Raw genomic sequence first — 15,989 nt, forward strand, 5'->3', positions numbered from 1 at the left:
TGATGCTGCTTGGCCTGCTGTGTTCATCCAGCTCTACACCTTATTATCCCAGCCTATTCAGCCTCTCCCTATAGCTCAAACCCTCTAACCCTGTCAACATCCTTATAAATATTTTCTAAACCTTTTCAAGTTTCACAACATCCTTCCTATAGCAAGGAAGATAGCTGGAGAGGAGACAGTCAAGTTAAAGAGGTGGGGATGGAGCCAGGTAAGGGTGAGTGTGGGTGGGGAGGTACGGAGGAAACAAGTCAGTCCAGGGAGGACGAACAGGTGAAGGCGGAGGGTGAGGTTAGTAGGTGGGAGTCCCCCATTCCTCAGATGACATGTCCCTCCTGGGCCTCCTGCAGTGCCACAGCAATGCCACCCGAAGGTTGCAGGAACAGCAACTCATATTCCACTTGGGAACCCGCAGCCCAATGGTATCAATGTGGATTTCACCAGCTTCAAAATCTCCCTTCCCCCACCGCATCCCAAAGCCAGCCCAGCTCGTCCCTGACTCCCTGTTCTTCCTCTCACCTATCCCCTCCTCCCACCTCAAGACAGACCCCCATTTCCTACCTACTAATCTCATCCCACCCCCTTGACTTGTACATCCTCCCTGGACAGACCTATATCCTCCCTAACTCCCCAACTACACTCACCTTTACTGGCTCCATCCCCACCTCTTTAACTTGTCTGTTTCCTCTCCACCTATCTTCTCCTCCATCCATCTTCTGTCCATCTCCCTCTCTCTTCCTATTTCATTGAGAACCCTCTTCCCCTCCCCCATTTCTAATGAAGGGTCTAGGCCCGAAACGTCAGGTTTCCTGCTCCTAAGATGCTGCTTGGCCTGCTGTGTTCATCCAGCTCACACCTTGTTATCTCAGATTCTCCAGCATCTGCACTTCCTACTATCTCTGATACAAGATCCTCAAGCCTGCTCCACCATTCAACAGGATTATGCCTGATCTAATATTCCTCATGACCCCTTTCCTGCCCTTTCCACATAATCCTGGATTCCACAATTGACTAAGAATCTATCTATCACAGTATTAAATATTCAGAAGAACTCTGCCTCCACAGTTCCCTGTGGCAAGGAGTTTGAAGAGTCACAATCCTCTGAAATAAGAAATTCTCCTTTATTTCAGTCTTAAATTGGTGCCCCTTTATTCTGAGACAATGCCATCTGGTCCTAGACTCTCCTGTGAAGGGGACATCCTCTCAGCATTTATCATGTCAGGCCCCTAAGAATCCTACATTTTTAATCAAGTCATCTTTAATTCCTATAAACTCCAGTGAGTTGAGTCCCAACCTGTTTAACATTTGCTCATAACACGATCCCCCATACCAAGGAACACCCTAAAGAACTTTCTCTGAGCTGCCTCCAATGAAATAATATCTTTCCTTCAGTAAGGGAACTAAAACTACCCACGGTAACACAGGTGTAGTCTCACCAGTACCATATTTGGTTCCAGTAAGACTTACCTTCTCTCATACTCCAACCCCCTTGAAAGAAGCACCAACATTCCGTTAGCCTTCCTGAATACCTACTGCATCTGTGTGCTCGCTTTTCTGTGTTTCATGTACCAGTACACTCAAGTCCTTTGTTTTGCAGCTTTTCACCATTTAAATAATGCTCTGTTCTTCCTCTCTCTGTTCCAAAATGAACAATGTTACATTTTCCCACATTATACTCTATTTGACAACTCTTTACCCACGTATCTAATCTCCGTAAACTGTCTCTCTCCGTAAACTGTTTGTATCCCTCTCACAAACTGCCTTTCCATCTATCAGGCGTTGTCTGCAAATTTGTCTACAGTACATTTGCTTCCCTCCTCCAAATCATTAATATACATCGTGGTCCCAACACTGATCCCTATGGAATTCCGCTGATCATGGACCACCAACCTGAAAATAAATCCCTTATATCCACTTGCTGCTTTGTACCCATGAGCCAATTCTTGTCCATGTCTCAAAACGATACATCCAAAACCATGGACTCTTATCTTATGCCTTAACCTTTTTTTAAGGTGCCTTGTCAAATGGCTGCTGGAAATCTAAATATATCTACTGGTTCACCTCTATACAGTCTGGTTGAGACTTCCTCAAAAAACCTCGTAAAATAGTAAGATACGATTTCCCTTTGACAAAGCCATTCTGTCTCTGCTTGATTAGATTAAGATTTTCTATAACAATCTAATCTAAGACCTGAATTTATAGTGAATGGTCCAACACTGGTAGGAAATGTATATTGTAAAAGTAAATCTAAAGACTTATTTTTTGTATTTTTGATTGTGGATCAAGACAGATAAGGGACTGTTCCCAAGTCAAGATTGTAAAAGGACTCGTAGCACTTTTAAAATCAAGTTACTGAATCTCCCAGCATGTGCTATTTACACAGCTGTTTTGTTGAAGCAGTGAGGGGAGGTGCTTGTAGATCACACAACACCAGGGGGTGTATGCAGAGTGACATTTGGCTGGCAATGTGTAGCTGACTGGTTTGTGTAATTGTGACCAGTCATGAATGCCAGACAACAGCTCTCTGGATGGTTTCTGAGTAGCTGAAGAGTTTGTGAATGAAAATTTATTTTTAATTGATTTTTGTTGGATGTAGACGTCACTGGCTGATCAGCATTTGTTGCCTGTCCCTGGGTGCCCTTGAGAAGATGGTGGTGAGCTGCTTTCTCAAACCTCTGCAAAAGCGAGAAGCCTTCAGATCTCTATTACAGCAGGTGGTGTGTATCTCTCGCTCTCTCACTTTGCAGTAAAAATGTCTGAAGACTAAAAGCCAGTTATTTTCTACTACCAGTTCCTGCAAGCTGTTGCCTTTAATCAGCAACTAAGATACTTTACAGTTAGCATACCAATCACACTGTATGTCCTGTGAAACAGAAAAGGAACCTGGAGAAAAGAGATCAATGAACAGTTAGTCCTGGCAAACTAAAAGCATTGTCTCCACAAACCATTATGGTACAGTGTTATTTAACTTTGTTTTCCAGATTTTATCTGTTTGCACAAAAAACGAATCTTTCATTGTTTGTCTGACTATTTGTCTAGGGGTTTAAAAGGGTGATAGATTTCTATGTAGCAGTCCCAGATGTTGATAGTTCATAGCTGTTTATAATGACTAGAATTTGCTTATTTGTAATAAACAGTAACTCTTTAATTACAGAAACCCAGTCAGTGCTTTCTGTTAGTTTAATTCTAACAGGCAGATATATCGGGGAACTGTCTGGTGACCTTGGTACAGTGTGACTTGAGAATCAAATGGGGTGTAACTACTAACGCATGACGAAGGCTTCTGCTGCTTCTCACCATCTTGTTTGGGCTGCTGCCAGTTACACTGCAGTCCTGCCCACAGTAATTGCCCTGCCAATAAGAGGGCCAGAGGGTGAGGAGTCTTACTGCTAATGTAGGTGGGGACCCTGTGGCCTATGAATACATTGTTTGCGTAAAGTTCCAGGTCCAAGAACCGAACGCGGAAGTCACTCCAAGACCTGGGTCCCTCCTAAAAATATAAAATTCCTTGCCCCTGTGCCTGATGGGGCTGCAGCTGGCAGGCTGTCTGCACTTAGCTGGCACCCACTCCGCCGGGCAAGAGATCAGTCTGACATTGCCAAATGCCAACAACGCTGTAAAATAGTCCTTGAAAGGACCTATCCACATTCGGATCGGCTGCCAGCCCCCACGTCCAGTTCCAGCCCCTCCGTCACTAAAATTTCCCAATGGCCGGATGTGATCAGGAACTAATCTGATTCGGCTCCCTCCTTGCCTCTGGAAGTTGGCAGAATATTCTCCAAGGCAGACCTTGCTCATTTCTATTTGGTTCACAGGTTGTGTAATGTCTGTCATGCACGCAGCATTGTAATGATTGCCGCTATGGTAGCTTACATGACAAAATTAAAAGGGTCCTTGGCCTTAGTCATCTCAAGTGTCCCACCAGAGTACAGGTAAAAGTTGCCATTGTCTAACCAGCCCATCAGGCTGCTCACTCATTGGGGAGGGATGACTGGTTATGCCACACCCCAGGTGCGGGGAGAGGTTGAGAAGGCAGGGCCTTCGTAGTAACCTCAGCTGATGAAGAATTTGAACCTACACTGTTGACATCGCTCTGCATTGCAAATCAGCCAACAGAGCCAGCCCAAGCCCATCCAACCAATGTTGAATGACACCCAACAAAGTTAATATCAGGTGGAACTAGGTAGCCAGGAAAGTAGGACATGGGACAAAGGAAATCATAATATCATGGAGTTATACAGCATCAGAACAGACCCGTCGGTCCAACTCATCCATGCTGACCAGATATCCTCATCTGACCTAGCCCCACTTGCCAGCATTTGCCCCATTTCCTTCTAAACCCTTCCTATACATGTATCTGTCCAGATGCCTTTTAAATGTTGCAATTGTAAAAGGTCCCTTTTAAATCTTTCCCCCTTTCACCTTAAACATATGCCGTCTAGTTATATAGACCCCCACACTAGGGAAAAGGCCTTGGCTATTCACCCTATCCATGACCTTCATGATTTTATACACCTCTGTCAGGTCACCCATCACCCTCCAACTCTGCAGCGAAAACAGCCCCAGTCTATTCAGACACTGCCTATAGCTCAAACCCTCCAACCCCGGCAACATCCCTATAATTCTTTCCTGAACCTTTTCAGGTTTAACAGCGTTCTTTCTATGCAGGGCCTGATTAGGAATAGCCTACTTGACTTTGTGTGTGGGGAATTGTGTCTCACTAGCGTGGTTGAGTTTTTTGAAAAGGTGATAAAGAAGACTGATGAAGGCAGAGTGGTAGACGTTGTAAATATAGTCTTCAGCAAGGTATTCGACAAGGCTCCTCATGATAGATTGGTTAGCAAGGTTAGATCACATGGGATCCAGGAAGACTTATCCAATTGGATACAAAATTGGCTTGAAGGTAGGAGATAGCGGGTGGTGGTGGATGGGTTTTATTTTCGAAATGAAGGCCTGTGATCAGCAGTGTTCCTCAAGGATCGGTGCTGGGCCCACTGCTCTTAATTATTTATGTAAATGATTTGAATGTGAATCGAGGACAAATGGTTAGTAAGTTTGCAGTTGACACCAAAGATGGTGTGTAGTGGACAATGAAGGAGGTTATCTCAGAGTACAACAGAACCTTGATCAGATGGGCTAATGGGGCAAGGAGTAGCAGATGGAGTTTAATTTAGACAAATGTGAGGGGTTGCATTTAGGAAAGACAAATCAGGGCAGGATTTATGTCAGTAATGGTAGTTCCTGGGGATGTTGTCGAACAAAGAGACCTGGGGTGCAGGTGCTTTCAAGGTAGTTGCTTGAAAGTGGAGTTGCAGGTAGACAGGATGGAGAAGAAGGTGTTTTGCACGCTTGCCTTTATTGGTCAGTGCATTGAGTAAAGGAGTTGGAAGATCACGTTACAACTGTGCAGGACACTGGTGAGGCCTATTTCAAAATACTGTGTTCACAATCAAAGTGTGCAGTGTTCTTGTCAGTCCACTTTTCTGGTACAATGTCCAGTTCTGGACAATTCATTAAGACAGCCATGGTCAAATACTGGTGGAGTTGGTGAGGGGAGGTGCAACACGGCCCTTAAGCTATAAGGACTCAGGATTTTCAGACTGGGAATGGTTATGAACTTATGACGGTATAACAGATAATAACGGATCTGAAAAAGGTAAACCAAGAAAATTACTTTAGATTGAATTGTGAGCTTCACACTGGTCAAAGGCAAATACTGGAATCGTGTTATGAATTCCTTTCCACAGAAAAGGACCAACATTTGGAACAAACTCTCAGATGAAGTAATGGAAGGAAAGTCTGTTCAATCATTCATGAACAAATAAGATGCCAGAACTGCAACACTACACAGTCATTCAGGATAAACTGGTGATCATGATCTTCCTCACCTTTCAGGGTTGTGTAACTACGTGAGCCTTGCATGGAGAGGCTGCACGTACTAAAAGCAACAAATGTTGGCGATCATAGGAGGCTCAGGCAGCATCCATGGAGAGGGAGCAAGCTAACGTTTCGAATCTAGATGACTCTTCACCAGAGTTGAAGTGAAGTGTGGAGGGGACAATATTGATGCTACAGGTTAGGAGGAGGGTGCTGTGAGGGTATGGTGCTGGTGGAGTAAGGATGTTGATAGTTCAGATTAAGTAATTGGAATGTGGGAATGGCAGACCGATGGTGTATCTAACTGCCAGACTTCAAAGGACAGATAGTCCCACTGGGGTCAGGGGAAGGGACCGAGGATGTGATAACAGAAAGTAACAAGTAAAGCTTCAGAATTTGAAGGTGTTGAACTCAATATTAAGTCCAGAAGGTTGCAAAGTGCCAAAGGGATGTTGTTCCTTCAGTATGTGCGGTGATTCACTGGAGCACTGCAGCATGCTGGCAACAGGCGAATGGGCATGTGAGCAGGACGCTGTGTTGAAATGACTGGCGACAAGAAAGTCAGGGTCCTGCTTGTGCACTGACCAGAGATGTTCCGCAAAGTGGTCACCCAGCCTATGTTTGTTTCTCCAGTGTATAGTAGGCCACATTGGGTGTAGCGAATACAATGCACAAGATTGGAGGAGGTGCAGATGAAATGCTGCTTCACCTGGAAAGACTGTTTAGACCCTTGGATGGTGATCAGGGAGGAGGTGAAGGGACATGTGTTACAACTTCTGTAATTACATGGGAAGGTGTCGTGGGGAGGGGGAGTGTTGTTGGTAGTCGTGGAACAGACTAGAATATCCCAGAGGGACCAATCCCTACGAAACGCATACTGGGGTTGTGAAGAGAAGATGAATTTGGTCGTAGCATTCTGCTGGAGTTGTCTGAAATGGTAGAAAATGATCCTTTGAATGCAGAAGCTGCTGGGATGAAAAGTGAGGACAAAGAGGGCCCTATCATGCCGTTGTGCACGATGGGAAGGAGCAAGGATGGAAGTATGGATGATAGGTTGGATGCGGTTGAGGGTCCTGTCAATCACAGTGGGTAGAAAATCATATTCACAGAAGACCAAGGAACAAAGAAAATTACAGCACAGGAACAGGCCCTTTGGCACTCCAAGCCTGTGCCGATCCAGATCCTCTATCTCAACCTGTCACCTATTTTCCAAGGATCTGTATCCCTCTGCTCCCTGCCCATTCATGTATCTGTCTAGAGACTTCTTAAATGATGCTATCGTGCCCACCTCTGTCACCTCCGTTGGCTACATATTCCAGGCACCCACCACCCTCTGCGTAAAGAACTTTCCACACATATTTCCCTTAAACTTTTCCCCTCTCACCTTGAAATCGTGACCCTTAGTAATTGAATCCCCCACTCTGGGAAAAAGCTTCTAGCTATTCATCCTATCTATACCTCTCATGATTTTGTAGACCTCAATTAGGTCCCCCCTCAATCTCCATCTTTCTAATGTAAATAATCCTAATCTACTCAACCTCTCTAGCTAGCACCCTCCATACCAGGCAACATCCTGGTGAACCTCCTCTGCACCCTGTCCAAAGCATCCACATCCTTTTGGTAATGTGGCAACCAGAACTGTATGTAGTATTCTAAATGTGATCAAACCAAAGTCTTATACAACTGTAACATGACCTGCCAACTCTTGTACTCAGTAGCCCGTCCGATGAATGAAAGCATGCGTATGCCTTCTTGACCACTCTGTCCACCAGCTTTGCCTCCTTCAGGGTACAATGGACCTGAACACCCAGACCTCTGAAGTGTGGGGATGGCATGGTGGCTCAGTGATTAGCACTGCTGCTTCACAAATCCAGGGATCTGGGTTCGATTCTACTCTCAGGCAACTCTCTGAGTCGAGTTTGCATGTTCTGCTTGTGTCTGCATGGGTTTCTGTCAGGTGCTCTGGTTTCCTCCCACCATCCAAAGATATGCAGGCTTAGTGGATTGGCTGTGCTAAATTACACTTAGTGTCCACGGATGTGTAGGTTTGGTGCATTGGCCATGAGCAATGCAGGGATAGGGTAGGGAACGTGTCTGAGTGGGATGCTCTTCGGAGGGTTGGCGTGGACTCTTTGGGCTGAATGGCCAGTTCCCACATTGGAGGGATTCTAAGTCTATTCTAAGCGAGCCATGCCAGCAGCACTGTATCAGAATGTGGCATCATCCGAACAAGGGCAAAGTAACTGGGAGAATGGGAAGGAGTCCTTGCAGGATGTGGGGTGTGACAAGCTGTATTGTCAGTAACTATGGGAGTCAGTGGCTTTGTAGTTGATGGCAGTAGACAGTTTATTCCCTGAAATGGAGACAGAGGTCAAAAAAATGAAGGAAAGTGTTGGAAATGAACCATGTGTCCTGGCAGAAGCATGCAGCAGTGCCAAAGCAGTCATCGATATACAGAGAAAAGAATTGTGGGAGGGGGCAGTATAGGACTGGAACAAGGATCGTTCCACATACCCCATAAAACAGGCAGGCATAAGTGTGACCCACACAGGTCCCCATAGCCACTCCTTTGACTTGGCAGAAGCGAGAAGAATTAAAGGAGAAATTGTTCAGTGAAAGAACAAGTTCAGCCAGGTGGAGGAGAGTGGTGGTGGATGGGGATTGTTCAGGCCTCTGTCCGAGGAAGAAGCCAAGAGCTGCCAGACCATTCTGGTGAGGAATGGAGGGAAAGACGGATTGGACATCCATGGTGAGGAGGAGGCAGTTAGGGCCAGGGAACTGGAAGTTGTCAATATGGTGGTGGGCAGGATGTAGGTGTGCAGGGTGTAATCAAGTGGAATGAGCCTGCTTCCACATTCTTTAGGATGGTGCCACACAAACATTTTCCCACTGTGGCCCCATTTCAAGGCTTGCAGCCTGTCATGACCCCTCAGTGAGAACTCACAGTTGGCACAGTTGTTATAACCTGGCCAGAACACCAACTCAGCCAATTACTGCCTCAGGACTCAAATCTCAAGATTTCGGCTTGTGGGCCAATTTGAGATCATGGCCCCTGCTTCAGGAAGCACTGTCCCAGGGAGTATTTGTTTCCAGTAAATTAGAATTCTGTGTGGATACCTCCATATTGTAGCCAGGGGCAGAATCAAACCATCCAAATATATTAATGACTGAATTGGCAGGTGCATCCTCAATTGTGCTAATTTAGCAGATTAAAACGAAGGAGATATCAGTTTTGTTGGTAACTCCTTGGTCCAATGAGGAGGCAGCTTCTGTCGGGATTCCAGTGCTATTCAGTGGTGTCAGCTGGGAAATGTGTCTGTGAAAGTGCGCATGAGAACATGTCTGTGCTTGGCTGCTATGCCCACTCTGATGAAGCAGTCTGCCAATGTTCATTCTCTACGTTCCCACAGAAAGAAAAACAACTGGGATGAGGTACCAAAGGGGTGAGCGATGCTGCAAGAGGCAGCTCCTGCAGGAGAAGAACAGAAAAGTAGGAGGTGGAGGAGGGGGGGAGGTTGAAAAGTTAAAGCAGGCAACTGGCAAACTGCATCCAATCAATGAAGATATGTGATTGATGTATAGTTTGCAGTTGGTGATACAATGTCAATCCCTTGGCCGCTCTGCAGACTTGTCACAGGCTGCCAGTTCTCCATTACCGAGTGGTTAACAGCCTTGAAATCTGTGCAGTCAATGCTTTTGTACAAACACAATGAACTGTTACGAGGTTGAAGAGTTGCCAATGTTCTGAAAACACCGTTCTGCTCCAGTCAATTCTAAATAAGCATGGTTCATATCTGACTGACGCAGGACTTTGATTCAGACAAAGAATCCTGTCTCATTGCCACTTCTCCCACACTGTTAATCAAAAGAGTAATTTATTGTCATTAGTAAAGGGAGATATGGGAAAGATAATTCTGCCTGTGATTCTTTTGTTCTGTGTTCGAATCACTAAAAAAGCAAAAAAACGTTGTTTCAGAATTTTCAAAAGGCATATACATCACGATTATTAAATCCATAATCTACAGCAAATATATTTTGGAATAAATTAGTGCCAGAGACATAGTATAGCAAACTATTTATTGTCTTAAAATATTAAAAGGCATTAAGTATTTTGAGGGTGAAATTCACAATGGGTCCGAGGCACTCAACAGGCAAGTGTTTGAGCAACTTGTTTTAAATTTTGTTTGAGTCATTCAAACTTGGACAGTAGATAGATGGTCTGCAATTTGTGCCTGGTTTGCTTTACCATCCAAGATAAATTTAATTTTCTCCACATTTGTGTTCACTACCTGTCCAAAGAACTTGCCTTGCTTTTAGCTCTCTTGTGTTGTACTTTTAATCAAGCACTTCATAATAAAATCGTAATAGCATGACTTAATGTACTCATAGCGCTTTTTAATGCCCTCAAAGCCTGCCATTTCTTTGATGGGCTTTGTCACAAGGAAATTGTTAGCAACTTCTCAAGGTATAATTACAACATTTAAAAGGTGTCTGGCTAGGTACATGAATGGGAAAGATTTACAATGGGAATGGGAAAGGTATGGGCCAAATGCAATCAAATGGGACTAGATTATTTTAAGATGTCTGGTCAGCATGGATCAGTTGGGCCAAAAGGTCTGTTTCCATGCTGCACATCTCTATGACACCAATTAGAAAAGGTGAAACTGTTGTTTAGTATTCTATCAACTTTAAAAGTGTATTAAGGTGAGAGAGAGGCTCGGACCAGTCAGCCTGGTCAGAGATGGAGAGGAAATGAAGAGGATAAATAGACAAAGACTGGTATTTTACCACCTCAACTTCTGGATCAACCTCAGGACAATGTCAGGATTACAAAACTGACTTCACAACTTGTGGATCTGTCTGTCAGTCTTTCCCAGACCCAACCAATTAACAGATTATCGATAGATTCACCACAATTTGGGAGGGCAGACAGAAAGAAGAGTCTCCAGTAAACAGGGCCTCTGGCAGCACTGACAGTGGCACCATTGTGAGCTGTGAACCCCTCGGTATGAGGCAGTAAAGAAGAGGATAATGGGTGGATGGTTAGGAAACGTACACCAGGTCCATGGATGGAAGGAAGCAGACGATGTACAGAGAGATCAGCCAATCTCACCAGCAAAGCCTGGCTTGAAGGTGCAGGGTAGATGGGGAGCTGGAGTGTGGTGCTCGGCATGTCGCCCAAAGGCTCTAAATGTTCCAATGTCCACCTGAGACCCAGGAATGTGAAAGTCCTGTCTCTCTCTCTCTCTATCTCTCAGCTTCCTCCCCAAGTCCTCACAACAAACTGAGATACTGCATCTCGGCCAGCCATATTCATTTCTCCCAGGCTCCTCCTCAATTCTCCATCTCAATCAGCCAGTCTCTGATGACAGCCATCACACCCCCTCCCTCAATGATCTTATTCTTTAGCACCATGTAACATGCAACTAGCTCTTGGCCTTATCCCATTGCGAGAGAAAAGAGCTCACAACTGTTGAGAAAGAATGAGAAGGTGCATTCACAGCCACATTGGTCATTCGTACAATCCCTACAGTGCAGGAAGAGGACATTCAGCCCAGCGGGTCTGCATCAATCCTCTAAACAGCATCCCTCCCAGATCCCAGTTCCCTACCATATCCCTGTAACTCTGCATTGACCATAGCCAGTCCACCTACAACATCCATTGACACTATAGACAATTTAGCATAGCCAATCTACCTATCCTGCACATCTTTGGACTGTGGGAGGAAAACCATGCAGACATGGGAGAGTGTACAGAGTCTACAAAGATAATTATCCAAGGCTGGAATCGAATGCGGGTCCCTGGTGCTGTGAGACAGCTATGCTAACCACTGAGACACTGTGGAGGAAGAAGCATTTTAGATCGATGGGCTGGCTCAGTGTCAGACTTTGATTCATAATCCTCCAGTGTGACACCTTGGGATGTTTGATTATGTTAATGATGCTACACAAATATCTGTTGTTATTGAGAAAATTGGGGTGAGACTGAGGGAAAAAGAGAGTAGTAGGAGGGATGTAGAGGTTTAGAGAGTGAATTCCAGAACTTAAAGCCTAAGAAAGGCCAGCAGTGGTGGGTCAATAAAAGTTATGGGTGTGCATGAGCCAAAAATTGGTTTGGGCACAGTTGTTAGGCAGATTTAGTGGTGGAAGAGATGGGAAAACTAGTTCAGAATAGCTTTCAGGGAGAGCGTAAAGTGGAATGAAAGGTTTTGGGGGAGTACTGAGAATTCCCACAAGACTTATCTTCGACTTTCTAGGCTGAATGAAAGGGCTGACACATGGACTGCTGCTGTGGTCATTCTTTTATTATATATCAGCCATGCAGTTAGCCTACTGAGCTCCTGAATAAACCATAATCCTATCCAACCATAACACATTGTCATACAGCAGAGCTCAGTGGAATTATCCAGAAGTTCTGTCGCCCACTGAATAAAGGTCTGAGATTTTACCAGCTCAGATTTTCATAAATAAGAGTCTCAAGTCTCACACCCGTATTTCAAAGTGCAATTTATTAATGAAGACAAGATCTACCTGAACCCATTCACATCCTGCTCATGAAAGTACAGCAACGAGTCTGTGGTGAGCTTCCAAGCCAGATGAATAGCACTCCTTGTCAGCATGTTAATTAGGAAGTGGTTTGTGGTGCTCATTTATGCTTTGAAGTCAGAAAAGGCATTTCCGACAGGTATAGAAATACCTGGCGGCTCAGCGAAGCTTGGGAGAGGAGGCGAACTAATATTCAATTCAGGGTTTTCTCATCTTTTAAATAAAACTCTGCCATTTCTTGCCCTCCCCAATTTTTAAGGAAGTTTAAAAAAGTGCATTCATTTATATTTCTAATTGTACCTTTCCTGCTGCACTGGGACAGTCTTACTGGGGGGTAATGGTCTCCCCTGCTGGTACAGTCCTGCTGGGTTCAATGGTTAATGCTCCCTTGCTGGGACTGTCTTGGTGGATCTCTCCTGCTGGGACAGCCCGGTTGTACGTAGTAATCTTTCTTCCCCTGCTGGGACTGTCCTGGTTGGTGGATTGGGTGAACCTCCCGTGCTGGGATTGTCCTACAGGGTTCAAGGGTCATTTCTTCCTGCTGGGTTTGACTTGCTAAGAATAACCTACTGGATGCTGTGGGTGTTCTTGTCCTGCTGAGATAGGTACACACTCTCCAGCTATCCGGTTTTTTTTTAACCAGCTTTTCTAAGTAGCCATTCTTCATGCGTGGGCCTCACCAACAACAGTTGGCTGGTACCTGATAGGTGATGCCTGATGGCGAGTGGGAATGTGTGAGTGTGTGTGTGCGTGTGTGTGTGTGTGTGTGTGTGTGTTTGAGTGTGTGTGTTTGAGTGTGTGTGTTAGGCTGATTCATCTTGTGCTGGTTACTTCTGAGCATTTCTACAGACAAAAGCGTCAGGGTCTTTGCACTGCCTATACTTATCAATACTTATTGCTCAATACTTATCTTGGGACAAGTTTAGGAATTGTTGCAATGTAAACAGACCTTCTCCCAGGGATACAGACCAAATAATTTAGAGTTGGTGTTCCGAAGATTAAATACCACATAACAATGTTTCAATGTAGCTTCTGATTTATTTTTTATAGTGCAGTTCAATCTCCTGCTACTGTGCCAGGAACAATTGCTTTGATCAAGCATTTTAAGAACAGACGCTCAAAAATTCCTCTACATTATCGTCAAGCACAAGTCAGCTCGGACCTGTGTCACAATGCAAACAGCAGCGAGTTCTAGAGAACAGCGGGATCTGTCCAGTGACTAAAGCCCTACTGCATGCCTCTTGCCAAAACAACCCCGGAAGTAGCTGCATTTAGCAGTGAGCCCATTTTCTAACCTTTCCACTTGTACAATCTTCATGAGTGTTCCTGTCAGGGGGAACAGCATAGAATTGCAACAATTGGCTCTCTGCTTCCTGGTCTGCAAACACCACTATCATTGCATCACGGAGGGTGCAGAAGGGAAAGGGTATTAGGTTTCTTATGATTATTACTCAGCCCATTAGAAGTGTACTTCCAGAGCTCCCAGAAGCTCTAGTTTTCATTTGAAAGACAATGATCTCTGGTCAACTGACTTCTGTCCAATGGCACCTCGATGGTAAAAATCTTGTGCAGGTGTTCAAATTCCTCAGCACCCCTGGCTCTGTAACTTAATACCTTTGTGTCCCCACAATCATGCCTTGAACTATCTAAACCCTACACTCTGAACTCCTTACAAATCCTTACACCTCTCAAACGGGTGCTATACAAAGACAAATTAGACAAACTTTTGTTTGTCGTGTGTGAAACGTGATTTCTCAACCTGATCCATTCTGTCCCTCTCTCTGTAAGGTTTTCCAGTCAGTCCCCAGCTGATCACTCTTCCACCTCGCAGAAAGATTGAGGACAATTCGAGTTCCTCAGTCATCGTCGAGTTGAGTTCATTTAATTTCACCCATCTGGGAAACAAATTGAGGACAAACTGCCTGAAGCTCACTTCTCAGGAAGGAACGTACCTAATGACCTACTTCTGACACAATCAGAAGTAGTTTAAAGTTTGTTTGTAATGGGATTCCTTTTGAACGAAGGCTGAAAGTCTCCTCCTTCCACTTTGGCCAACAGGCAAAGTGAAACCATGCTGTGTGCTGCATTGCATTCTAGCCCTAGGTGTTGAATTAGTAAAGAGATCAAATCAAATGCACATACCTAAATAATAAAAGTCTGCCCAAGGACATCAGTCAGTCTCCATCCATCGAGAGGATAATTGCTACTTTCTCTGGCACTCATCACACACTCACACACATCCATACACTTCAGACAAATCAGGTCTAGGCACACAACACATTGATGGCTCACATGAGAAAATACTTTGAAGGCAGTGTAATATTTCATTTAACCAAATTGCCTCCAGGACCAAAAGGAAAACTGATGCATTTAAGAGAACAAAAGGAACAAAAAGATTGTGTCAGTGCTTACAGGAGCCACTGACAGCCTCAAAGGGTGTGAGCCTCTGAGCTCACTAGAATTTAGAAGAATGAAGGGGGGATCTGATAGAAACATATAAAATCCTGATGGGACTGGGCAGGCTAGATGTGGGGTCTAGAGAGAAAGCAGGAGTAGGATACTGATATTATATGATTGTCATGGACATATTGAATGGTTGTGCATGCTCGAAGGGCTGAATGGCCTACTCCTGCACTTATTTTCTCTGTGTGTATGAGTTACATAGGCTGAAGGTTCCAGCTGGAAATCACAGCTTACCCTGAGCTAGCGGCAGCTCAGCTGCTACATCTTACTTCAACTCTGTGCTGCTCAGCTATAGACAAGACAGCCCACCTATAGATATGGACTGAAGCTGTTCAAAAGGCAGCTCACCCCCTCAAGGACAATTAAGCTGGAGCAACAAATGCTGGCCTAGCCAGAAAAGCTTTTATCCTTTAAAACTCTGGGATTTCACAATTAATCGTTATCCAGCAACCCTGACCCTCCTCTACTCCCACCCCCAAACTGGGATGTATTTGGACGGTTGTAAAAATGCTGACATTGAAGCTGATTCAGCTGTGCTACCTCCATGGTTGAATAGTAAGCTGTAATACTCTCGCCTCAGAATCGAAAGGTAGCAGTTTCAAATCTAACTCTAAGCTTTGATCAGGTAAATCTAGGCTGATCTTCCAGCGCAATGAAAAGTGGGTGCTGTCTTTTGTATGAGAAGGTAAAACCTTCCTGTCTTCTCAGGTGAAGTGAGAAAGCCCATAGTGTAATTTTGAAAAGCAGAGGAAATATCTCCAATGTCTCACTCAATATTTGTCCCTCAATCAACATCGCAAAAGTAGATTAATTGGCCATTATCCCATTGCTGTTTATGGAATCTTGCTGGACACAGATTGGCCAAAGGGTACATATTGGCTAGGGCACTGGGAAGAACTCCCTAGGACTTTTTCAAATGTTAAAGAATCCCTACAGTCCCTTCAGCCCAGCAAAGTCCAAACCACCCCTTGAAGCATCCCACCCAGACCCATCCCCCTATAACTCACACACCCCTGAACACAGCGGGCAATTTAGCATGGCCAATCCACCTAGCCTGCACACCTTCGTACTGTGGGAGGAAACCGGGGCACCCAGAGGAAACCCAC

Source organism: Stegostoma tigrinum, chromosome 27 (genome assembly GCF_030684315.1).
Source record: "Stegostoma tigrinum isolate sSteTig4 chromosome 27, sSteTig4.hap1, whole genome shotgun sequence".
Lineage (NCBI taxonomy): Eukaryota > Metazoa > Chordata > Chondrichthyes > Orectolobiformes > Stegostomatidae > Stegostoma > Stegostoma tigrinum.